At 39.0% G+C, this 25,593-nt stretch overlaps 1 long non-coding RNA gene across 4 annotated transcripts in view; it reads right to left on the bottom strand.

The window, feature by feature from the left end:
* The window catches only part of LOC138145293 (uncharacterized), a 139,054-nt gene extending 134,266 nt beyond the window's left edge, over window positions 1–4,788 (bottom strand). For 3 of the 4 annotated variants that reach the window (XR_011164178.1, XR_011164177.1, XR_011164175.1), the window contains exons 1-2: window positions 4,684–4,788; window positions 1,774–1,860 (exon numbers count right to left, since the gene is read on the bottom strand). This is a non-coding gene — a long non-coding RNA (uncharacterized lncRNA). Of the gene's footprint in view, window positions 1–1,773; window positions 1,864–4,683 lie in introns of all 4 variants that reach the window. The other variant, XR_011164176.1, reaches the window with a different exon arrangement.
* Window positions 4,789–25,593: the final 20,805 nt, after the last annotated feature.

Below are 25,593 nucleotides of genomic sequence, written 5' to 3'. Positions count from 1 at the left end.
GAGAGAGAGAGAGAGAGACAGAGAGAGAGAGAGAGAGAGAGAGAATACTGTGCAATTAAAGGATCTAAGTCATCCTGTCAGGAGGTCTATGTTTGCACGCTGCCACACTTTGCCCTGAGCCTTCTGCTCTTAACCATTTTTATCAGTGATTTAGGTGAAAACAAAGAAGAATTGCTTTGTGGATGACATGAAAGTAAAAGGAATAGCTATTATTTTGGATGACAGATACAGGATTCATTATCATTGAATTTTTTCTTTGTTTTTACAAATGATTCCTAGTGCGTTTTGTTTTTGTTGTTTTACTATTTCCATCCCTTTTCCCCCCATGCTATCAGCTCTCTTATGGTGTTTTCTTACTTTTTTACCCACACTGGACTGAGCAGGCATTTTGATAATGGTTTAGCGAAGGGGGGAAGGGAATAAGCATTTATTAAATATTATTAAATAGCCAGGTATTATGCTAAGTGCTTTATAAATGTTATCTCCTTTGATCCCCACAAAAACCCTGGGACACAGGTGCTATTATTATCCCCATTTTACAGTTGAGAAAACTGAGGCAGATAGACATTAAGTGACTTGTCCAAGGACACACAACTAGTGAGTATCTAAGGCCAGACTTGACTTCAGGTTTTCCTGAATCCAGGTCTGGTGCTCCATCCAGTAGGTCACCTAGATGCCTCATAAATAATACCTTAACATCTTTTATTCTTTTGATTTTCTACCATGCCAGCTTTACCAATCCATGTGAATCATTGATGTTGGTTTGATTGCCATGGTCCCAGGCCCCCAGGATACATGTATGTTAAAGGTAATAAACCCAGAAACTAGGCATTATCTATGCCTACCACCATCACCATCCTCAGACTCTTGTTGAATGCCATAGTTAGAGTCAAGTTCCTTGTATCCCTGCTTCTCTTTCCTGTTGGTGTTCATCCTTTGCACTCAAAGACCAATGACATCACAATGGTAGGATCAAGTGTGCTCAACTATGTATTCAGCTAGGGTTGATCAGTCCAACATGAGCTCAGATAGCTCTCTCTACCACAGGTTGGGCACAAATAGTCCATTTGAACATTTGGGATGGAGATGTCTCTGTTTACTGATTTCTTATTAGGTGATTTAGAAAATGTCTTCATTTCATCGGTCTTATTATATTAGTATCTTCACTAATAGATGGCAAGATGATCTCCTATTGTGTCAGATGGCTACTTGTCTAAAACTCCATAAAAGTTTGATCTCAGAAGTGCAAAAAGCATTGCATGATTCCACATCTAGACACTGCCCCACCACGAGTTGCCTTCAAAAAGAGGACAATGGGGACAACACACTGAGCCTACTTTTCATTTACATCTGTTCTGCTCTTTTGTGAGTTTTGTTGATTCTTATTCCTATATGGTTTGGTGACTTCTACCATCAAATTTTTCTACTTCAAAGAGTTGCAAAAGAAAATTTACATAATTGCCTGATTGAATCCACTACAAAATCATGCCACAAAACCTCTGTTGGGTCTTCATCGCTGCTTGGAAAACATTTAACTAATCTCTGAAAAACATCCTATCACATTTCCTACAGTGACTGTTCCAAATATTTTCCACTCACTCTAATCCCCCAATCCACCTCTTGCCCCTTTCACTTGATACATAAACCCAATTCCTGCTTTACTGAAATTACTCACAATGCAAAGTTAACTTCCTCAACTACCTTATTCCACTGCAATCATCCTTCTTCCTTTGATCTGCCTTAAGAAAAGAGATTTGGCATTTATCTTCTTACCTCCTGATTCCTTCGGGGCCTTGTTCTGGTGACCACTCCTTCTCTTCATCATCTTCAGACTGTCTCTCCAGTGACTCCTTTTCATTTCTCCTTACAAATAACAATAAAAGCACTCAGATTTCAATTGTTCCTTAGAGGTTACAGAGTACTTTTCTCACAACAAGTTGGTCAGATAATCATGCAAGTATTTTTGTGCTCACCTCTCACTATTCCAAACAAGTATGTCCCTTGACTCTAGTGGGCCCAATGGGACCTTCCCATCTTGCCATTTTGTTGTCAAACTTCTAGACAGAGTGCTTTGTACATTGCTTCCACTTTCTCATCTCTTACCCACTCCTCAACCTATTGCAATCTGACTTAATTTACCAGCTCTCTATACTTTCAAAAATCAGCAGTGGACTGCCAACCAGTGATGGGCAAATCCAGTGGTTTCTTTTCATTGGTCCTTCTTTTTGAGATCTCTATCACATTGGACATTATTGGCTACCTCTCTTCACAGCTGTTGCCTCTTTACCATTCTTGCTACCAGCAACCTTACTACTGATCCTTATTATCTCTCTTAGATTATTGCAAAGACTTCTAACCTAGTCTCCCTATATTTAGTCTCTCTCCCAATCTATCTTACACACAACAGTCAAATAATCCTTCCTAATGATTTGATGATGTCACTCCCCTATTTAAAAACCATCAGTGGGGGCGACTAGGTGGTGCAGTGAATAGAGCACTGACCCTGGGGTCAGGAGGATCTGAGTTTAAATCTGGCCTCAGACACTTGACACACTTACTAGCCGTGTGACTTTGGGCAAGTCACTTAACCCCAATTCCCTTCCAAAATGCAAAAAAAAAAAAAACAAAACAAAACCATCAGTGGTTCCTCTTTGTCTTTTGGAAACATTACAAACTCCTTTGCTTGTCATTTAATATTCCCTAAAATGTGTCTATCATCTTCCTTTATAGCCTTATTTCACTCTACTACCTATCATCCAAACAAAACTAATTATTATTCTCCAAATGTCCCATGACTTCCTGACTTGGTTATACTATAACTCATGCCTGGAATAGTTTCTCCTAGCTCTCTGGCACTTTAAATCCTAGCCATCCTTCAGGCAATGATCAAATGTTTCCCTCTTAATAAAACCTCCTCAACCTCCTAATTGAAAGAGATCCCTCCTTCATTTGAAATGTCGTAGCACTTTGCTCCCTTATTGTACACTTTCACAGTCTACTTTCACAGAATTATAAAATCTCAGAGTTGGAAAGAACCTTGGAGGCCATTTACTTCAACCAAATGACAGATACCCTTAAAAAATTTCTTTCTATAATATACCTGACAAATAGTCATCTAGCTTTTGCATGAAGGCCTCTAAAGAGGAGGGACAGTCTTTCTATTACATTTATTTGTAAACATCTACTTCCTTTTTATTATTGCAAGCTCCTTAAAAGCAGGGACAAATATCCATATTTGTGCACAATAATAACCCCTATTTTTATATCCCTTTAAGTTTTCCCAAGTGTTCTCCCTTTAACAGCCCATGAGGTAGCTAGGACAAGTATTATCTTCATTTTAAAGATCAGGAAACTAAGACTCTGATAGGTTCAGTTTTGTCTAAGATAGTACAGTTAAGAAGTACCAGAGTTTCTATTTGATCCCAAGTTTTCTGAGTCTAAATCCTGCCATATTACCATCACACCATGGAATATAGAGTTTTATCATAGTGGGAGTTTGAGAAATATTTGCTGGATTTTTCTCTCTTTACCACCCCTCAGTCCATTGAGGAAAAAAAAAAGAAAACAAAAATAAATGCCCATTAGTAAATATGCAGAGGCAAGAAAAATAAATTCCCTTAATAATTACATATTTAAAAGATACATAAAATATATGTAATATATATGTATATATAATATCTATGTGTATATAAAAAGTGTGTGTGCATGTATATATATACACATGCATGTATGTATGTATGTATGCATGTCTTACTTTGAAACAGTTATGTGGCTTAGTGGATAGAGAGTTGGGTGTGGATTCAGGAAGACCTGAGTTCAAATCTGGCCTCAGACACTTACTAGCTGTATGACTCTGGGCAAGTCACTTAACCTCAGTCTTAATCTACTGGAGAAGGAAAAGGCAAAGCAATCCAGTATCTTTGCCAAGAAAATCCCAGGGACAGTATTGGAGTCTATGGTCTGTGGGTGCACAAAGAGTCAGACATGACTGAATGACTGAAAAACAAAATCTGTCATATTTATAATGAATAGCATGTTTAATTAACAGTACCCTGAAATCATGTACAGTCACTGTATTGTTCATACTCCTTAGATTTCTGTTCATTAAAAAAATAGAGAGGGGCGGCTAGGTGACACAGTGAATAGAGCACCAGCCCTGGAGTCAGGAGGACCTGAGTTCAAATCTGACCTCAGACACTTAACACAAAAGGTATAAGTATGACCTTGGGCAAGTCACTTACCCCCAATTGCCCTCCAAAAAAAAGAAAAAATTAGAGAGTGAGGCGTGCTATAGATGTGAAACATTGCATGCATTTTCAGATGAGGCTACTGTATTATTAGTTCTACTTAACTGTTTTACTTTGTTACAAGACACACAGAGTAAGAGTGATCTATAACAGTAATGTAAAAACAAAACACATCAATAAAACTTTACAGAAAAATTTGCTGGATAGAATTTGTCGAATTTTTAAATAGAAAATTTCCCCAAGTACCACACCTGTCATCATTCTTCATATGCATAAAGACTAGGAAAAAAGAAGCAAGAGTATTGCATCGATGGATATTGTCATAGTAATAACTTGGCTTGCAAATTGGAGTTTCTGATGAATGTCTGAGGATAAGGAAGTTTCACCCTTACCAGTAAGATGCCTTTCTCTCCCATCTTCTGTTACAACTACTTACCCTATGGCCAGGTGATCACTGGCTTCCTAACCATGTGATAGGCCAGGATCCCTGATGCTGAGTAGTCTACTCTGGAACAAAGCTATTGCATTGAGATATAAGTGTAGAGCACTTAGAAATGAGTCACCATGTAAAATGCTGCAGGTGATGATTCACCAAGACAGATTGAAGGAGAACAAACAGAATAAGTGGCCAATGTTCCCAGCGAAACTCACTGGGTCCTGACATGCAGATTTTATTAGGCTACATCACACAGGCCAAGGGCCAGGAAAATGCTAGAGCTGACATAATGTGCTGATTGACCATGATGGAAATATGCTGGGGCTAGAGGGCTTGGCACCTGAAAAAAAAATGCCCTTTGTCAAAGCAGGAAGTATTTCAAAGCAGCCGGAATTGTTGGTTTCTAGTCCTGGGGTCTTTATGAAGCTCAGCTGAGTTCTGGTCACTGTAGGGTGGAAGAGGATTTGTCTGAAATAAGACTAAAAACAGCTGACATTCAAACAAAACATTTGGAATCATTTTCAACCTAAGCTACCTAGAGGCAACATTCCCTCTCCCAGTTTTAAATTTAAACCATTCTTGTCATTTCAGCCTGTCTGATTTCATCTGTTTCTCATAGGACACCAGGATTTTGAACATAAAACATGCACGACCCCTTTGCAAAATGGAAGAGACTTTGAAACATGTAAATTCACCTTTCCATCTTACCCCTCCCCCCCAACTTTGGACTAAACTAAAGGTCCTCAACACAGAAACACACACACACACACACACACACACACACACACACACACACTCAGCATTTGGAAAGAGGGACGGAAAGATTCCAGAACACAGAGATGGAAAGAGGTATGGAAATGATAAAATGAGCTTCCCAGGTTTGGGGAAGCAAATTGCTTCACAGGCCAAGGACAGCTGGCTGACTCATTAATTGGCACCAGAAGGAGCTGTTTCCTCAGTCACTCTTTGGGATAAAAGGCTCAGAAAGAAGTGTGATGACTTCAAGCAAAAGTACTCAGGAAAATACAAAGGCTCATCTCACTGATCTTCATGGGTCTGGGTGGAGATGGGTTAATGGGTTAAAAAGCTTAACAGAGGACACATTTTTTTAAAGCACTAAAAAAGGATCAAATACCCTTATGACTGCAATCCCAGTCTAACAGACTTTTCCACTGTTAAATTAAAACAAACAAACAAAAAATCCTCCCACTTTTTCTTGATGGAATTTAAAAGCTCATGATCTCTTAAAGTAATACCTCTATCCTAACATCAGTAAATAGATTCCAAACTATGCTAAAGAGTCCATGCTAAGTGCAACTTATTCCAGTCTAGAGAAAGAACATACATGGACTTGGATATTTAGCAAATAAGGTGTATTATGCACATTGTCTAGAAAAAAATACCTGCGGTCACTAGAACTTAAAATACCAGCACACATACCACATCCTTAATTTTTCCTTAAATTATTTAGTTCTGGGTGGCCACAATGCAGCTGTGGTGATTGGAGGACTTCAAATGTGTTTTCTTCTAGCTTAGCTATTTGCTCCCTTGATGACCTTAGGTAAGTTATTTCTCTTCTCAAGCTCTCTACTCTAGAAAGTAAGGAGGTTGGTCTAGGTAACCTTTGAGGACCCTCTCAGCTCTAGAACTATGATTCCTGATCTGTAAGATTGATTCTACCTCCATATCCTATGATCTTAACACTTTTGCCAGTTAATAGTACAATGGGAGAATCACTTGACTTTATCTGGATAGAAGTATACATTCAGCTGATTCATCTCAAATTTAACAAGAGATCACTCTTGTAATTTTCATACATATTTTTTCCTCTTTGAATGGTTCAATTTTCTTGTCTACATAGAGGATTCACAAATCTCCAAAACTCCAGTGTTACATTTAAGTAATGCAATGCAATAGAAAGGGCACTAGTTCTGGAGTTAGAAGGACCCAGGTTCAAATCCTGCCTCTTGTGCTTATTGCCTTTTTTTTAACTTTGGGCAAGTCACTTAACTTCCGTGGGCCTCAGTTTCCTCATAGGCAAAGTTGGAAGTGGAGTGGGGGTGTTGGACTAGAGAGTCTTCCCTCTAACTCTAGATCTAGCTTTCTAGAATTCCTTTTTTCCTGTAAGTTAGAAGAGAATTTAGAAGTAATCTAGTAAAACCTCATGTAGAAATCCCTTTTCCAATATTCATGACAAAGTAGCCACATAACTTCTATTTGGACACTTATGATTATGGTTCAGTTCAATTCAATAAACTTTTATTAAGTGCTCACTATGTGCCAGGCATTGTGCTAAGTGCTGCAGATACAAAAAGAGACAAAAGACAGTCCTTGCCCTCGTGGAGCTTACAATCTAATGGAAGAGACAATATGCAAACAAATATATACAAAACATGATACAGGATAAAGAGGAAATAATTAACAGAGAGAAAGCACTGTAACTAAGAAGAGTTAGAGAAAGCTTCCTATAAGAGGTAGGGATTATAGGAAGATCACTTCCTCTTTAGGAAGACAGGGCATCTCATGAGGGGAAAGAAATAAGCATTTACTAAGTGCCTGCTATGTTCCAGACTCTGTGCTAGGTGCTTTACAAATATTATCTTGTTGGATCCTCAGAACAACCTTGGGAGGTAGATGCTATTATGAGCTCTATTTTATAGTTGAAGAATTGAGGTAGTCAGAGGTTAAATAGCTTTCCCAGGGTCACACAGCTAGTAAGCATTTGAAACTGTATTTGAACTCAGGATTTTGAATTTCTGACTGGGTCCATTGTTCTATCCACTGGGCCTTCTAGCCCTTGACTCCCATGCTCAGACAGCTCTAATTGTCAGAAAAATGTTCCTTGTACTAAAGCAAAATCTATCTGTTTATAACTTTTACTCACTGGTCTTTAGGTTGGATCTTTTCCCAAGCTATACAGAACAAGTTTCTTCCACACAATAATCTTTCAGTTACTTACAATAGCTATCATGCTCTCACCTTCCCTACTCCCTCCTCCACCACTACCAATAAGTCTTTTTTACACCCAGTATGAATATTCCGATGCTTGCATGGCCTCCAATATTCTCATTATCTTACTTGCCTTTTTCTGGGTACTCCCCAGTTGATAGGAAGAAACCTACATTTATTAAACACCTACTGTGTGCCAGGCACTGTGCCAAATGCTTTACAAATATCATCTTATTTGGTCCTAACACCTACTTCAAAATAGATGCCATTATTATCTCCATTTTTAATTGAGGAATCTAGGGCAGAAAGAGATTAACTGACCTTCCCAGGATCACACAGCACTAAGTATCTGGGGCCAGATTTGAACTCAGGTCTTCCTGACTCCAGAGTTAGCACTCAATCCAATTCAATGCCTTGCATCTTCAGTTAGTCAATTCCCTTCTTAAAGTTTATCACCCACAAATGAATATGTTACTTCTGATGATAGCAGGTACCAGGGTACAGCAAAAAGAATGATAAATCTTAAATCAGAGAATCCTGATTCAAATCTTGTCCTGGGCAAATCATTTAATTCTCTGGGCCTCAGATCCTCACCTGTAAAAAAAGGAGGGGGCTAGACTAGCTGACCTCCAAGGTACACTCTAACTCCATGTCCATGATCCTATGAGACTATGTGGTCTAACTCATACAGAGTACAACAAGAGAATTCTATCATGCCCCCTTTCTAGAGATTCTATTAGTCCAAGACTCACTGGGTCACACTATTGACTCCTATTAAGTTTGCCATCAAATAAACATCTGGGTCTTTTTCTAAAGAATTGCATTTAAGGCAGGGTCCCCTGAACTTGTGACTTTTGTATCCTAAGTGAAGTAATAATAATAATAAATAGCTAATATATACAGAGCACCTCCTATTTGTCAAGCATTTTACAATAATTATCTCATCTGAATCTCACAACAACCCTAGGAGGGAGGTGCTATTATGATCTCAATTTTACAGATGAGAAAACTGAGACAGACAGAGGTTGTTTCTAGGTACCAGAGGTCACATCTGAACTCAGGTCTTCTTGACTCCAGGACCAGCTCTCTATCCACCGTGCCATCTAGTTGCTTGTTATAATTTCTACCTATCTCCATTAAACATCTATAAATCTTATGATTAAATCTTAAATTATAATCATTTATAATAAAATTTTCAAATTTTTACTTATCCCTATGAAATCTCTTTATTCCTCTTAAAAATCTTCAGTTTGAGTCTACTGTTCCAGAAGATCAAGATCCTTTAGGCACCTGACTCAGTCACCCGAAACATTAGCTGTGTGCCATCCTGTTTTTATGAGCATGCCTTCTTTGTCATTAGCCAGGTCACTGATGGAAATGCAAAGAAAGGGACAGAGGACAGACTCCAGTGACATTCTATTAAAGCTTTCCTCCAGATTTATTCAACATCTCATGTTCATTCAGCTAGCTTCTACAAAGTATCTTCCATGTATACGACACTGTGCTAGACCAGAGATCTTTAACCTTTTTTGCATGTCATGAACACAACATAACAGCTGGGTGAAACCTCTGTACTCCTCAGAATAATGTTTATTGTCTACATGTATAATTGAAGGAAATGCTAAATTTCAGTTAGAGATTAATGAAAACAACGGTGGTTTTTTTCTCTCTCATCCAAGTTCACAGCCACCTGAAAGCTACCCACAGACCTCTTGTTCATGGACCCCAGGACTTCGTGCTCAGGAGTATTCTGGTAAAAGCTATAAACAATCAGTTCCCCCTCCCCCCCAAAAAAATGTATCAACAACACACTTCTGAGTTCCATCTGCATTACTGACTTCTTTTAATCCCTTTCTTAAGTCTAGAGTAACAGTCAACAAAACAAATCAATCCCAGATGTGTAACCTTTGTAGATATTTGAGGTATGAACGCTCACTCTGAAATTTTAACGATCAGCTCTCCAAGGTTGATATGAGCTGCCTCTTTTAGAAGAAGTGTGAGTAGCTTAGGTCTATAGAAGTGATATAGAGGGGCGGCCAGGTAGCACAGTGTGTAAGAGCACCGGCTCCAGTGTCGGGATGACTTGGGGATCGAATCCGGGTTTAGACACTTAGCACCCACCCAGAAACACCTGGCCGTGTAACCTTGAGCAAGTTACTTAACCCCAATTGCTTAGGGGCAGCCAGGTGGCTCAGCAAGTAAGAACACCGGCTCTAGTGTCAGGATGATCTGGGCATCAAATCTGGGCTCAGATACTTAGCACCACACCCAGAAATAACTGGCCATGTAACCTTGAGCAAGTTACTTAACCCCGATTGCTTAAAAAAAAAAAAGTGATATAGAAATATAAAAATATGCAACAACCCACAATCAGTGCTTAGTAAGAAGCCTGGTACATATAAATGCTAGATATCATCAGCTAGCTAAGTAGAAAGGATTAAAAGTTTACAAGACATACGAAGTCTTGTGTGAGGCCAGAGTAAGAAAAATCATTCCAGAAAAGGAGATCATTGGGAGCTTCAATGAGAATTTTATCAGAAATTTGAAGAATGAGTAGTCTTTTAAAAAGCTAAGATGAGGAGAAGATTTTCTAAGCATAGGGAACAGTATGAACAAAGACAGCAAAACATGGAGGAGGGAAAGCTGATAAAATTTTGGCTAAAGAACAGAGTACATGGAAAAGAGTAACATGAGATAAATCTGGAAAACTAAAGGAGTGCTAGTTTGTGGAGGGCCTTGAATATCAGCATAAATCATCTGTAACTTTTTGCTATGAATTTAGATAGGGATTAATAATGAGTTTTGAGCAGAAAAATAACATTTCAGATTTGGGTGCGGGGAAGATTTACCTGGCAGTAGACTGCAAGAGGGGTCACAGTGGGGAGAGATGAAAGACAGAGAAACCAATTAGGAGAGCATTGCAAGAGTTCAGGTGGGTGGTAATAAAGGCTGGTGCAGGGGTTGCAGCAGCAGGCCTAGAAATGCAGTGTCAGATCAGACAGCTGTCATGGAGGTGGCAGTAACAGGACTTGATAAATGGTTAGATATAGAAGGTAAGAAAAGAGGAAAGAAAAACATACCAAGGTTTCCAGGATCAGTAACTAGGTGGGTGATAAGGCCACTGAAAGCAATCATGAAGTCAAAAGAAGTCCGTTTTAAGAAAAAAAGACAAATTCAGTCTAGGACATTTCAGGGTTGTTTGGGTTTTTTGTTTGTTTGTTTTGTTTTTAGCTCTCACACTACAGGGTGAGAGATGAAGTGAAGAGAGTTGGGAGGGAGAATAGTAGCATATAATTAGACCTGGAGAGGACTTAAGAAATCATCTAGTTAAAAAAAATAAAGAAATCATCGAGTCTGGCTCTCTTATTTTACAGATAGGGAAACTGAGACCCAGAGAGGTTGAAGGACTTACACAAGGTTACACTGATAGTAAATAGTGGGACCAGATTTTGAACTCAGTTCCTCTGACTCTAATTTCAATGCTTTCTCTATCATAATATGTAACTCAGGCAGTTCATAATGAAAACATTTAATTAGCTTTATTTACTCTCATTGTATGTCTCACTCTGATAGTACAAACTCCAAAAATATGAAATCAAATAAGATATCTATAGCACAGTGTCTGGTGCTTAACAAATGTTTATTCTCTTCATTCCCCTTCTCTTCCCAAAATAGCTTAACTTTATTTCATTCTAAAAAAGACTTGCATAAGCATTAAGCACCACCTCCAATCACACACAAGCACAAGCATACCTTGGAGATATTGTGGGTTCAGTTCCAGACTGCCACAATAAAGTGAACATTGCAATAAAAGGAGTCACTTGAATTTTTTTGGTTTCCTAATGCATATAAAAGTTATGTGTATACTATACTGCAGCCTATTAAGTGTATTGTGACTAAAAAACTCCAACAATGTTCATACTTTAATTTTTTTTAATTCTTTATTGCTAAAAAAAATGCTAACCATAATTTGAGCCTTCAGAGAGTTGGAATCTTTTTGTTGGTGGAGGGTCTTGCCTCGATGTTGATGGCTACTCCCTGATCAAGGGTGGTAGTTGCTGAAGGTTGTCATGGCTGTGGCAATTTTTTTTTTAATTTTTGGAGGGCAATTGGGGTTAAGTAACTTGCCCAAGGTTACATGGCTAGTTTTTTGTGTGCGTGTGGGTGTTAGGTGTCTGAGGCCGGAACTGAACTCAGGTCCTCCCAACTCCGGAGCTGGCGCTTTACTCACTGCACCACCTAGCCGCCCCACTGTGGCAATTTTTTAAAATAAGACAACAATGAAATTTGCTGCATCAATTAACCCTTCCTTTCATTTGAACACTTAGAGGCCACTGAAGGGTTATTAATTGACTTAATGTCAATACTGTGTCTCACAGAATAGGGAGGCCAAAGGAGAGGGAGAGAAATGGAGAACAGCCTGTTAGTAGAGAAGTCAGAACATACAACATTTATCGATTAAGTTTTCTGTTTTATTTGGGTGCAGTTCATGGTGCCCCCCCAAAAAATTACAATAATAACATCAAAGATCACTAATAACAGATCATCATAACAGATATAATAATAATGAAAAGTTTGAAATATTTCTGGAATTACAAAAGTGTAACACAGAGACATGATGTGAACACAAACTGTTAGAAAAAAGCCACCAACAGACTTGCTTGATGCAGGGTTGCCACAAACATTAAGTCTGTAAAAGTACAATATCTACAAAGTACAATAAAGTAAAGCACAACCAAACAAGTTATGTCTGTCCACCCTCATCTTTTCTTTGGCCCTATCTCCTTTTTCTCAGTTAGCTTCCTCAACCAAGGCCAACATTCTTTGGAGGGATCTTAGGGTCAAATTCCTTTAAGGATACAGTTGTTAGAATTAGTGGATACTACTTATCTCAAAAATCAGGTTCTCTCCAAACAGAAAATATTCCATTACTTTTGGTTGATACTCTTCCTACTGAAGGTAGTTACACTACCTATGCAAGAGAAATGCTACCATAATGTATATAAAATATAATAGTTCATTGTGGATAAAATGGAGAAATGTGAATTAGATCCATATTTTTCTTATCATGAATCAATGATATTTTCCTTTACTCTGGCTCCTTTCTATTCATCTATAAGCATGGACAGGCAGTAAGATTTACTGTAAAGTTCACTAAATTTGCAGTCCAAGAACCTGAGTCCAAATTCCAACTCTACTACTTACTGCCAGTGTGACCATTCAGCCTCTCTAGACCTCAGTTTACTCACCTCAGAAATAAGGGGGTTGTAGATGACTTCTAAGACTTCTAACTTTAAATCTAATATCCTATAACCTTTAAAGCTATATCTCCAGGAATTTTGTTAATCACATTTATCTGGAAAAGTGGAAGGAAGATAATTATATGGTAGCAAGTGATCCACTTCATTCAACAGAGTTGTGGCAAAATTTCCTATTACCTCTGTCATGTTCACAATCTTTCTCCCACACCCTCCCAACAACTGGCCCATAATGGTTGTTTAAAATTCTTATCTTTTTTCCTATGCATGTAGATCATCTGGTCATTTGTGGTGCAGAGGAGAATTATCTTTGAGATAGCCAAAGAAAATCTGTTCACTCCATTGACCACTAAGACCTTTGTACAGAATTCAGCAGTATATCACTGGGGAGTCCCTAGATCCAATCATCATGATTGAACAAATCTATTTTCTTAATGGACACTAATCATCTTGACAATGGTAGATACATTCTATAGGTCTGAGCAGGGGTGTGTCGGCAGGCAGGACTAGGTCCCCCCATCCTTATGCCTGCTTTGGACTACCATGGTAGCAGGTTTCAATTCCTTTTTGTATCTATTAAAAAAGGAGACAATTGGGCTAAGGGTGATAATAGACTGAAATCTGTCATATTTTGCCTCTGTTCCATTTGTCAAGGAATGTTATAGTACAAATATTCTCAATCTGGCAGAGAGGTCTATATTCTTTTGAGAATATCCCTTCTAGTTTTCCTTTTTTTCTTTAGCCTTTCTGCCTTGCTTCTACTTTTAGATTCACAGATTTCCTCACAAAGTACATTTTCTTGGTAAGTAGTACTACTGTTCACCCCTTCTATCATCAATGTATATATGGAACAAGGTAGACCCTATCATTGGTCTACTTCAGTCATGAATTCTATCCCACAAAGTCTTACTAATACTTTCAAAGCCATGTTTACCTCCACCTAAAACTTCAAGTCTACTTACCACACACACACACACACACACACACACACACACACACATGTGTATATATGTATCTATATATAGGTATATATAGAGATGATACACACATATGTGTGTAAATGGTGTGCATGTATGTATGTGTGTATACATACACACACATTAGCATTTAATAGCAACCAGTTCCAGAATAGCAACTGTCTATGGTTCTGACTCTGGAGCCAAGGAAACTGCCGATTATATGCTGCAAATTCCATGAGTTCCTAAAATATAAATAGCCATGTCTATCTTTACAGCGTCTGTTCACAATTAGATGCAGTCACAGCCTTGACTCTCTATAATGCCCCAAGAAGCCTGTCAAGAAAGGAGCTCAAAGCCTTAGTGTTTATTCTCCTGGTCACTCATCCAACCCAAATCAGAGGATTTTCTTATAATGATTCAATGTTGATGTTGCAACTGATTGATTTCTCAACAAAACTGAATTTCCAGGGAAGCCTGGCTTTCTACTTCATCTAGTGACAGGATCTACTCATAATTGTATGACAGGATGTACTCATAATTGTATTACGATTGTAATACAATTATGAGTATTACTGTCACACTGAGCCTTTCTGTTTTACTCTTATTTGGCAATACCAAGGGACTTTCTAAAGTCTTCATCCTTCCTAATCTCTCCACAACATTTGATGCTGTTAATCATCTTTTCATCCTGAATATTCTTTCTTTGTCCTATGATATTATTCCATGATATTATTCTTTTGTTTTGTTTTGTTTTACAGGGGGAAAGGTAGGGCAATTGGGGTTAAGTGACTTGCCCAAGGTCATATGACTAGTAAGTGTTCTGAGTCTGGAATTGAACTCAGGTCCTCCTGACTTCTGGTCTGGTTCTCTATTCACTGCACCACCTAGCTGCCCCGATATTACTCTTTTTAGGGTTTCTACCTACCTGTCTGACTGCTCTCATCCCTCTTTGCTGAATTTTCATCTATGTTCCATCCTCTACCTGTGGACATAACCCCAAGACTCTCATAAAAATCTCACAATCTGCAGAAAGAGAGAAATATTAAGTGTATCCTTTTCAGATCATGATGCAATAAAAATTACATGTAATAAAGGGCCATGGAAAATAGACTAAAAATTAATTAGAAACTAAATAATCTAATCCTAAAGAATGAGTAGGTCAAACATAACCCTGAAATTCTGTCCTGGACCCTGTTCTTTTCCCTTGGTAGTTAAATAGTACAATGGATAGAGTGCTGAGCCCATAGTTAGGAAGATAAGTTCAGAACTGACCTTAGAATACTTACTGGGCAGCTCAGTGGTGGAATGGAGGGCCAGGCCTGAAATGAGGAAGACTCAAATTCCTGAGTTCAATCTGACCTCAAACATTTACTAGCTGTGTGACCATGGGCAAGTCACTTTAGCCTCTGTCTGCCTCAGTTTCATCAACTATATAATGAGAATAATAATAACACCTACTTCCCATAATAACAATAACACCTACTTATTGTGTGGATCAGATGTAAGAATATTTTTAAAGTGCTTAGCATAGTGTCTGGTCCATAGTAGGCACTTAATAAATGCTTGTTTCTCCCCCTTGGAGATAGCATCAACTCCCAAGGGTTCAGCTACTCTATACAGAAGACTCCCATTCAGTCAATCAACAATCACTATTTTTATTTATTAAGTGTTTACTATGTGCCAAGCACAGTGCTTATGTCTAAATTTCTACAAATAAAGGTAACATGAACCCCAACTCTCATATGAGGATTAAAGGTAACAAATAGGCATATGCTAGAGGAGAATCTTTATTTCATCCCACAGAAAACAAAAAGATTTTCAAAGAATCACAGGAGCTCATAAGCAGATACGTTTCCTCTTTGTGGACTCTATAATCTAACAATACAGACCTACTTATTCCACACAAATGACAATTCCTCTTCTTTCTAGACTGCCTTCCCACAGAGTGGATTGCCTCTCCTCTGCCCTGATGATTACCAGAATCACTAGCACAGGTGAGTCTGACCCAGCTGGGATATGATACCAGATTTTTTTGAGGAGGTATGATTTGTACCTACATCAAGCGAAAGGAGTGAGATAGTGGGTAGTAGGTTTGATAAATCTTGGCAGGCTCTTATTTATACTCTAGACTCCAGGAAGACAGCATATTCCATGATTTGTTATGTCAGATTTACATACGACCTCTCTACCTCCAGTGAATAGTGAGTCACCAGATGCAACAATACCTTTGTTCTCTCAGTGCCAGGAATAGACTTCCTGGTATTTGCAAATGTCTGTGAATCTTCCCTACATATAAAATGTTGAATCTTTCAAAGGTAAAGTTTTTCTCACAGTAGAGAAGTGGAGATTACTAGGAGGTATCATCAGCTTTGATTAATTGGAAACTAAATAATCTAATCCTAAGAGTGAGTAGGTCAAACATAACCCTAATATTCAGTTCTGTACCCTTTCCTTTGTCAGATGTTTTTGCCACAAGTTCAGTGTACAGTCACTCAGAGTAGAGAGGAAGGAAGTAAACAAGTATTTTTGAACACCCACTCTGTATGAGCACTGTGCTAAGCACTTTTCAAATATCTGATTTGATCTTCACAACTGAGAGGTAGGTACTATTAATTATCCCCATTACAGTTGGAGAAACTGAGGCATACAGAGGGTAAGTGACTTTACCAAGGTCACAGAGATAGGAAATGTCTGAGGCTAGATTTGAATGTAGCGCTTTCTGACTCTAAGCCCATTTGCTTAACTGTTTTTGTCACTAAGGAGTCTTCAATGTAGAGGGGTAAGTGTTGAAAATATGAAAGTCAAAAAGCATCAGTGAAATGCATTCGTTTTTAAAGATAAGCATTCTTCTTTGGGGAAATTGCCTTATTCCTGCTTTATTGCTCCATCGATAAAGAGTTGTTCCCCCCTCCACCCCCTGTCTTTCCTCAAAAGGGTAGAGACACTAGATTAGAGCTCAAAGGAATTGTAGAGGTCACCTAGTCCACCACCACCTAGTTCTTCCAGTTACCCTAGTTTCAAACCTGAGTTGTCCTTAACTCCTCATTCTCATTTATTTCAAGTATAAAATTACTTGCCAAATCTTGTCATTTCAATCTCCACAATCTGTCTTACACTCAGACTTCTCTCCACCCACACAGCTCTCCATCCCCACTAGTTCTAACCCTTCCTATTCTCACCTAACTCCTATACAAGTTCTGCTGAACAAAGGTAGAGAAAATCACAAAACCATTCCAACTGGGTGCACTACAAATTTATGTTATATATGCTCTTCTGGGCCCTCACTGCTGCTAGGCAATCATGTATCTGCCTTATCAACTCATTATCCCATTCTCCAGGATGGCTCTACCAAACCTTTTCATTCCTAGTCAAACACAACTCCTCCTTCCCCACTCCCCGCCCCCCCCCCTTGCCCCAGCCTTAGATGAGAACCTTGCTTCATATATAACAGAAAAAAAAATTGAGGCCACTCACTGTAAGCACCCTCCTCTTCCCTCTTTCCCATCTTATAATATGTGTATATATATATATATATATATATATACCTTGTGTAGCAGCAAGCACCCTGGCATACCCAGGGTGGCTGCCAACAGGTTGATTTAGATCTTAGGTTCTTAGATCTGCTTTTCTAAAGGAAAGCAACTCAAAATGGGTTAACAATCTTGCTTTAATCAAAAGTATGTCATTTACCTAGTTGAGGGGAAAAAAGTCAGCACCCCAAACTTCAGAGAATACAAACAAGTTACAAGCAGAAGTTACAAGCAGACAGAGAAACAGATCAGCAGACAGACTTCCAGCTGTCTGACCATTACATCCATACCTAGTCAGTTACCAGAGAGGGAAACACCAACATCTGGGTTTTAAAGCCAGGGGACTCAACGGCTGCCTAGAGTATCATCTGGTCAAATAACACAACTCTTCTCAAAGTGAGCCCCAAAACAAAACCTCACATCAGGATATATATAGCCTTCTCTTGTATCAGAGAATGCCCTAGCCCTCCCTCTTGACCCACTGCACAATCACAAAGTAATCAGGTGTGGGCATTCCTGAAAAACAAGCCTCCTGCCACAGGCTCCATGTGACCACATTTAGCCTATTGGGGGCAAATCAAGGAAGGTTCTCAGAGTCACTTAAGCCTATCAAAGGGCCTAGGGGCAAGGAATATCTTAAGATTCCCATTCTCATAAAACCTTGTCACTAACTACTCCTTCATTTTTCTGTTTCATGTGATGAGATAGCTAACCCCTCTGCCTGCCTAAGCTATCCCACTCCTTTATGTCTCCTTCAACAGATTGTCTCCTCTGTCACCCTCCTTCTATCACTTATTTTCAATCTCTTCCTGTCTACTGGCTCATTTCCTAATACAAACAGAGTCATGTCTCCCCCATCCTGAAAAAGCTCTCCCTCAATTTTTCCATCCCAGATAACTATTGTCCTATATTTCTTCTGCCCTTTGTGGCTGAACTCCTTCTACAATAACTGCCTCCAATTTCTTTCCTCTAAGTCTCTTCTTAAGCCCTTACAATCCTTCTTTGGACCTTACAATTCTACAGAAACTGCTCTTTCCAAAATTATAATTGATCTCTCAATTGCAAAATCTAATGATCTTTTCTCAACCCTCATTATCCTCAACCTCAACCTCTCTGAAGCCTTTGACACTGTTGATCACTCTCTTCTCCTTGATAATCCCTTCTCTCTAAGTCTTCCAGGTTTTCTTCCTACCTGTCTGACCATTCCTTCTCAGTCTTCTTTGCTGGATCCTTATTGAAATCTTGACCCCGATCTACAGGTCAGGGTTCTGTCCTGGGTCTTCTCCTTCTATACTACTTTACTTGGTGATCTCATCAACTACCAAGGATATAATTAGCATCTCTAGGCTGATAATTTTCCAAGCTACCTATACCACCCTAACCCTTCTACTGACATTTAATCTTTTATGTCTAACTGCCTTTCAAACATCTCAAACTGGACGTCTAGTAGACATCTTAAACCCAACATGTCCAAAACTGAACTCATTATCTTTTCCTCTCCACCTCCTATCTTCCCTATTACTATAGAGAGCAACTCCATCCTCCCAGTGCCTCAGGGTCACAACCCTGCATCCATCCTCAATTCTCTCATATCTAACCTGCTGCCAATACCTGCTGATTTCTATTCTGATTCTCTTCTATTCTGATCTTTCACCCCTCTCCCCATATCCAATCTGTTGCAAAGACCTGAACTTTGCAACATCTCTCAAAAACACCTCCTTCTCTCTTCTGATACTGCCACAACTCTGGGTCAGGCCCCCTTCACCTCACAACTGTACTACTGCAATAGTCTACCCCACTCCAATCTATCCTCCATTAAGCCACTAAAGTGACTTTCTTAAAGAGCAGGTCCAACCATATCACTCCCCCACTCAATGAACTCCAGTGGCTCCCTATTGCCTCCAGGATCAAAAAGAAAATCCTCTGTTTGGCATTCAAACCCTTTTGAAACCTAGCCCTCTTCTACCTTTACATTCTTACATCTTATTCCCCTCATGTATGTTTCAGTCCAGAAACACTGGACTTTCTGCTGCTCCAGGAGCAAGACACTCTATCCCTCAGCTCCAGGCATTTTCCTTGACTGTCCACCATGCCTGGAATATTTTACCTCCTCATCTCTACCTCCTGGCTTCCCTGCCTCTCTTTAAGTATCAATTAAAATCCCACATTCTACAGGAAGCCTTTTCTAATCCTCTTAATTTGAGTGCTTTCCCTCTGTTAACTATTTCCTATTTATCTGTATATACCATTTTTGTATATATTTGTTTTTTGTCTCTCCATTTGATTGTGAGCTCCTTAAGGGCAGGGACAATTTTTTTTGCCTCTTTTTGTATCCCTAGTGTTTAGCACAGTGCCTAGAACATGGGACATCCTTAATAAATGCTTAATTGATTGATTACCCTAGCTTATTAAAATGATCTTCTAAATGATCTCTCTTCCTCAAGTTCTTCCCCATTCCAATCCATTTTACACACAGCTGCCAAACTTATTTTCCTAAAGTCCATGTCTGACTATTCCTAACTCCACTCATTAATTTCCAATGATTTGCTGTTTTATCTATGATCAAATATAAATTACTTCACTTGGCACTTTGAGCCCTTTACAACCTGTATGCATCTTATTTTACCAGCCTTCTTATGCATCACTCCCTTCCATACAAGATGGTCAAGTCATATTGGCCTTCTCACAATTCCTCACATATACGACTCTCTTGTCTCTGTACTTTTGTACTGGCTGCTCCCTAAGACTAGAATGTTCTCCCTCTTGGAATCCCTGATTTTCTTAAGTGCCTCCTTCTACACATAGCTTCTCCTGTCCCCCCAGCTGCAGTACCTTCCCCTTCAAAATGACTTTGTATATACCTTTTCCATATCACAAGCAAGTTGAATCACCAGATGGTCCTATTTTCCCTAGAAGTGAAATTTAACCATCTTGCCCTACTGGAAAGTTGGAGGGGTAATGGAGGAGAATATAGGAGAGAGCAGACATAAAATTAAAATGAAATAAAATAAAATGCAAAAAAGAAGTGAAATTTAACAACAATGCATATGTGTATATACATATATAAATACTTATAGATATATGTATATATATGTAAGTGTGTGCATTTGTGTGTGTGTCAGATGTGTGTGCATTTGTGTGCTTGATGTCAGAAATTATGTTACTTTTGTCTTCATGTTTCCGCTACCTAACAGAGTATTGGCACTTAATAAATGTTTGTTGATTGTCTGGTTGTTTACTTGGCTGGTGATGGTGATGACTGAAGGAAGAGAAGGGAGTAGCAGTAGTCTTGGGGCTCTTCAAAAGATGTGCCAAAATCATAGGCTGAAATGCTGTCACAATAGGACATACCTGGCTCATGCTTTTGATTATATATGAGTATTTAAGCAGGTCATTAAGGGATATAGTAGGGATAGTCTGTAGTCTGTAGTAGCTCATAAAACTAAAGAATCATTGTAGGTCATTTGCTATTGTAGATACTTTTATGGAAGAAGTGAAGAAACATTGTAATATGGAAGGTGTAAAATACAGCTTTTAGCATACAGATTGGTCTGTATGAGTCCCCCAGACATTCCATCTTCTTTTCCAAATGTCATTTCCCATATTAAGCAAAAAGATAATATTCACATACATGAAGGAGGATGGTTCAGACCAATTTATCATTCTAGATAAGATCCCAGGAATAGATAAGTACACCAAGTATTTGGTTTGTATACCAAGATTTGTATACCAAGTACAGACCACAAGCCCCTGCTCAAGTATATCTTAAAATATGAAATTCACAAATCCTTGAAGAACTGCATAATCATTGCTTCCAATATAACCTGATATTCACATTGGCCATCCCGTATAGGGGAAACAAGCTTCCATTTGTCACCTTTCCTTATCTTGACTAAACTGTATCACTAGAAGGCCCGAGAGTCAAATTTAATGAATATCAACCCCAATGTCAATGGGTCCATCAGGCTAAGTAAGGGATATTAGTCCACAAAGGCAATGGCATTCAGAATTCTATAGTTGTGCAGAAATACAATTCTTTAGATTGCCTTTTCTACTCGTCTGACCAACAGATACATTTGGCCTGTCGGAATTTAGGCCCCCAGAATTAAATAGATCACATTATTGCATAACCTATGTTATATGGAGCCATTTCTCTGCCTCAACCATAGTAAAAATATCACAACAGTCACAACTTTGAGAAATGAGGATGGAGGGACTCAAGAGGGGGCCACCCTGCTTTAGAATCCAATTGGGGGTTTGGGCTGGATATAATATAGAGTTTGTTTTGTTTTGTTTTAACAGAAGGGAGCTAAATGTCACCTTTTCCAAATCCCACATAAGAGCTGAATTATGTCCATTGCCTTCTCAACCAGTTCACACAATTACTGGGAATAGTGGTATATCATTCAAACTCCACAGAAGTTTGGTCTCTTGGGTTACTTCACTGATCCAGGTCAAAATGGGTGTTCATTCACTATTTCAATTACCATTAGGGTAGCACAGATTTTATTGAATATTTTCTCTAGACTAGAACTGAGTCCACAAAAATCACAGAAGAGTCCTTATCAATCATACCTAGAATATGCTATGTCCCTGGATTTGACAATTCAATCTTAGATATCAGAAATAAATAGGCTATGGTATAAAATGTGAGGTTTGGTGAGTTTGCAATGGTTTGAAAGTACTCTTTGTCATATGTCAAGCAATGGTGACAAGCAGATCTGTTCATGGGTGGTTCCCTTCCTGGGCACAACTCTCTTCCTGGGTGGTAGGGGCATGATGGCCCAATACTTCTTAGACTACATTGGCTTCTATTTTCCCACTGTTCAACAGGCTCTTGACAGACTCTGCTATAATGTTGACCTGAACAAAGACAAGAAAACACATACACATTGCTGCAATAGCATAGGAAGGCTAACAACCACATCTAACTTTGATATATCATTCATGGTACAAGAGTGCAGCCATTTCATCCAAAAACCAATCCATCAGGACAAGAGTATTCTATACCAAATCCTGATTTAGGATCCTCTTGCAACTCCAATGGAAATGTAAATTCCATTGTCTGACCACCTCAGATCTAAGGAAGAAAGCATGTCCTTGGCCTATTATAGATTTCCAATAGGAGACATTTTCTATTAAGTAAACAGCCAATATGCAGATAGCTTGTCAAACTTGGAGCGATGCAACAAAAACCACCTTGACCAAGCCATGTGGAGTCCCCAAGAGTAGAAGTCCATATAAATAACTAGTTCTGGTCCAGGAAACTTGGAGGCTCTCTACTCACCTGGTGAAAGAATCTGGGGGATCACCAGTGCTGCTAGTGAGTATGGTTTCTCCAGGTGACATGAATTGCTCTTATTGCAGCTCAGAGGTCTTTGGAGCCCTCTGCTGGGGATGAAGGTAATTATAGATTAGCAAATAGCTTCCCCATGGTCAAGCTGTAGGTTTAGGGGAAGGAGTTGACACACCCATAAGATTATACCTATGTATTCCCCACTCCACCCTCCAAGAGATTAGGGCAATCAGGGGCGGCCAGGTGGCTCGGCGAGTAAGAGTACCGGCTCCAGTGTTGGGACGACCTGGAGATTGAATCCCGGGCTCAGACACTCAGCACCCACCCAGAAATAACTGGCCGTGTAACCTTGAGCAAGTTACTTAACCCCGATTGCTTTAAAAAAAAAAAAAGAGAGAGAGAGAGAGAGATTAGGCCAATCAAGTGGCCTAAGGAAAATACTGGGGAGCTGGGAAAAGAAGGACAGGTTCCAAACTGAAAGATAAACTAGAAATCAGACTGTGTCAAGAACTGGAGTTTTTTAGGAACACAAAAGTCCAAGGAGTGAAGGCTGAATCAGCAAACTAAGGAGCTAGGGAAAAGGTTAGGTAAGTGGAGGCTAGAACAAATATTTAAAACCATCTAAAAATGAAGAAGCATGCTACCAGAGGTACGGGGATCCTGATTGTTTTTCTGACGAATTTTGCCTTTCTGAAGCTTCCAAAGGTTTGGTCCTTTTAGGTATGTAGCATACATTTCCTGCTCCCATGTTTCTCCTAGGTGTGAGCATGGATGGCCTATGAATACACCTGGTATATACCCTGAATCAGTTGCATCAGTAAAACTATTGACCCAAACACATTTTTTCTTCTAAGTCACCATCCTTTATTTGTCAGATTACTGATACTGGATCCATGAAGATTTAAAATATTCATATTCTTTGACCCTAACTTTCTAGTCGGTATTCATTGCAGTATAAGATCTATTAGCAATATGTTCTATTAGCAGAAATTCACATGAGCCAATTTTGCTAAGAGGGTTTTATATATCTTCTTTCTGCCCTTCCATATTACCCAGACCTTGGTTTCTAGGGCATGGTATGGTGGGGGGAAAAAAGTGATGAATTTGTAGTTTATGGTCTACAAGCCTGGGTTTAAATTCTGATTCTGTCACTTTTCCTCTATTTGTAGCTTTGGATAAAATCATTTAACTTCTTTGTATCTCAGTTTCCCCATCTGTAAAACTAGGGACCTCTCAGGTCCCTTCTAGCTCTAACTCTATACTCTTATTTATGTATGAACTATCAATAACATGGGATAGAAAATTAAGAACCATTCCATTTATGAGCAGGAGTACTTTAGTTTCTTTTTTAGAATTTTTTTTTGGTGTTAACATGCTGAAGTGAAGAGTAAGTATTCAAATATTTCCCCTGGAAGATGGTAATGCAAATTGAGAAATAGAGAGTTGAAGTGGTCTGTCTACTCTAAGGCATACACTCTAAGTGTAATTAATTGCTACAGGAAAAAAAAACTCCAAATGTTTAGTTCAATGTGCTCTCCACAAGTCTGTGTTCCTTCTGAAAAATCCTAATGTACTTTACGTTTCTCATGCAGCCCACATTTTTTGTGTGTTCATTGGAATTCTAAATCATGTCAGTCCTATCACATGTAAAACATCTGATCTTCAGATCTCAGGCCCCAGCTGCTCTGAACTTTTCCTGGTAACTGTAACATTACATACAGCAGCTCTTTTTGGTACAATTGTGAATAATTCTCCTGGAAATCCCTCCATGGACTAAACGCCAAGTTTAAAGCTCTAATCCCCAGAGCACAGTTCAGAGCAAGTATATTCATCTGTAAAAAGCATGTTTCATAATTACTGCAGGTTTTGTTCTTCCAAGTGCCTTGTTCGACTTGAGGAAACACATTTCAGTGGTACCCTCAGCTAATCCCAGGCTGGGACATTTTGTTTTTTCAGTCACCAATGAAAACAAGCTCTCACCTTGGTGAAGTAATTGAACACTAAATTTGTTTTAAATGTGTTCTATGCAAAGTGAGGCATTCTGGACGTGTGGGGTCAGGTATGGTTCTAATAAAGGATATTGTCTGCTTCCAAGAGGCTTGCTTACACATTTGATATATGTCCTTATGTTCCACAGAAAGGCTTCTCAGTTCTGGAAATCACACTAGCACATTCCCTACATCTCAAATGGCAGTGACCTTATAATTTTTTTTTTCAAACATGAGTTGAGCCCAGCACAGGGATTTCGTGATTACGCCAAGATGCCTGGGTGGGGAGCAAAGCTGCCCAATTTTAAATATCTCTTTGATGGTGAAAGCAGCTGCTATCTGTATCAATCAATCAACAAACATCTACTATGTTTTAGGCACTGTGGTAGGCACTGGGAATTGACAAAAAATAAATAAATAACAATCCCTCCCCTCAAAGGGATGACATTTTGTTTGGAAGACAACATGACCAAATATAAATAATACCATCCATCTCCTCCTACCCCCACTCCATATCTCTCTGGGGTACTTTACGCACTCTGTACTCTCAAGGTTGCAAGTTGGGTCCCCAGTGAGACTCTGTGTTTTCAAAGATATACTATCTGGGGTCACTTTTCTAAAACTAAAGCTCACAAGTTCCCACCAGTGGACTTGCCCTTAATAGTCAGTCAGTAGAGTCAATTTGTTGATAGCAAAGGCATTTACTAAGGTGTCATAGTAGCAAAACAAAAAAGTAATTACAAACCATTCTCCCTTGGAAACCTGGAGTATAATTTCCCACAAATACACATAATGTTTATGGGAAGAGTGGTAAACAGTAGTGAGAAACAAATATAAGGAATACAAGTGACCAAGATAACTCACAACTACAAGACCCTGATGTTCTTTCTCACCTGGTGGAAATCTTAAAGCTTCCTGACATAAAAATAT

Source organism: Petaurus breviceps, unplaced genomic scaffold (assembly GCF_028583685.1).
Source record: "Petaurus breviceps papuanus isolate PSGF00001 unplaced genomic scaffold, PetGlider_PUasm1.0 90734, whole genome shotgun sequence".
NCBI classification, from domain to species: Eukaryota; Metazoa; Chordata; class Mammalia; order Diprotodontia; family Petauridae; genus Petaurus; species Petaurus breviceps.
The sequence above is the reverse complement of the archived record's forward strand: the minus strand, read 5'-3'. Positions and strand labels throughout refer to the sequence as shown.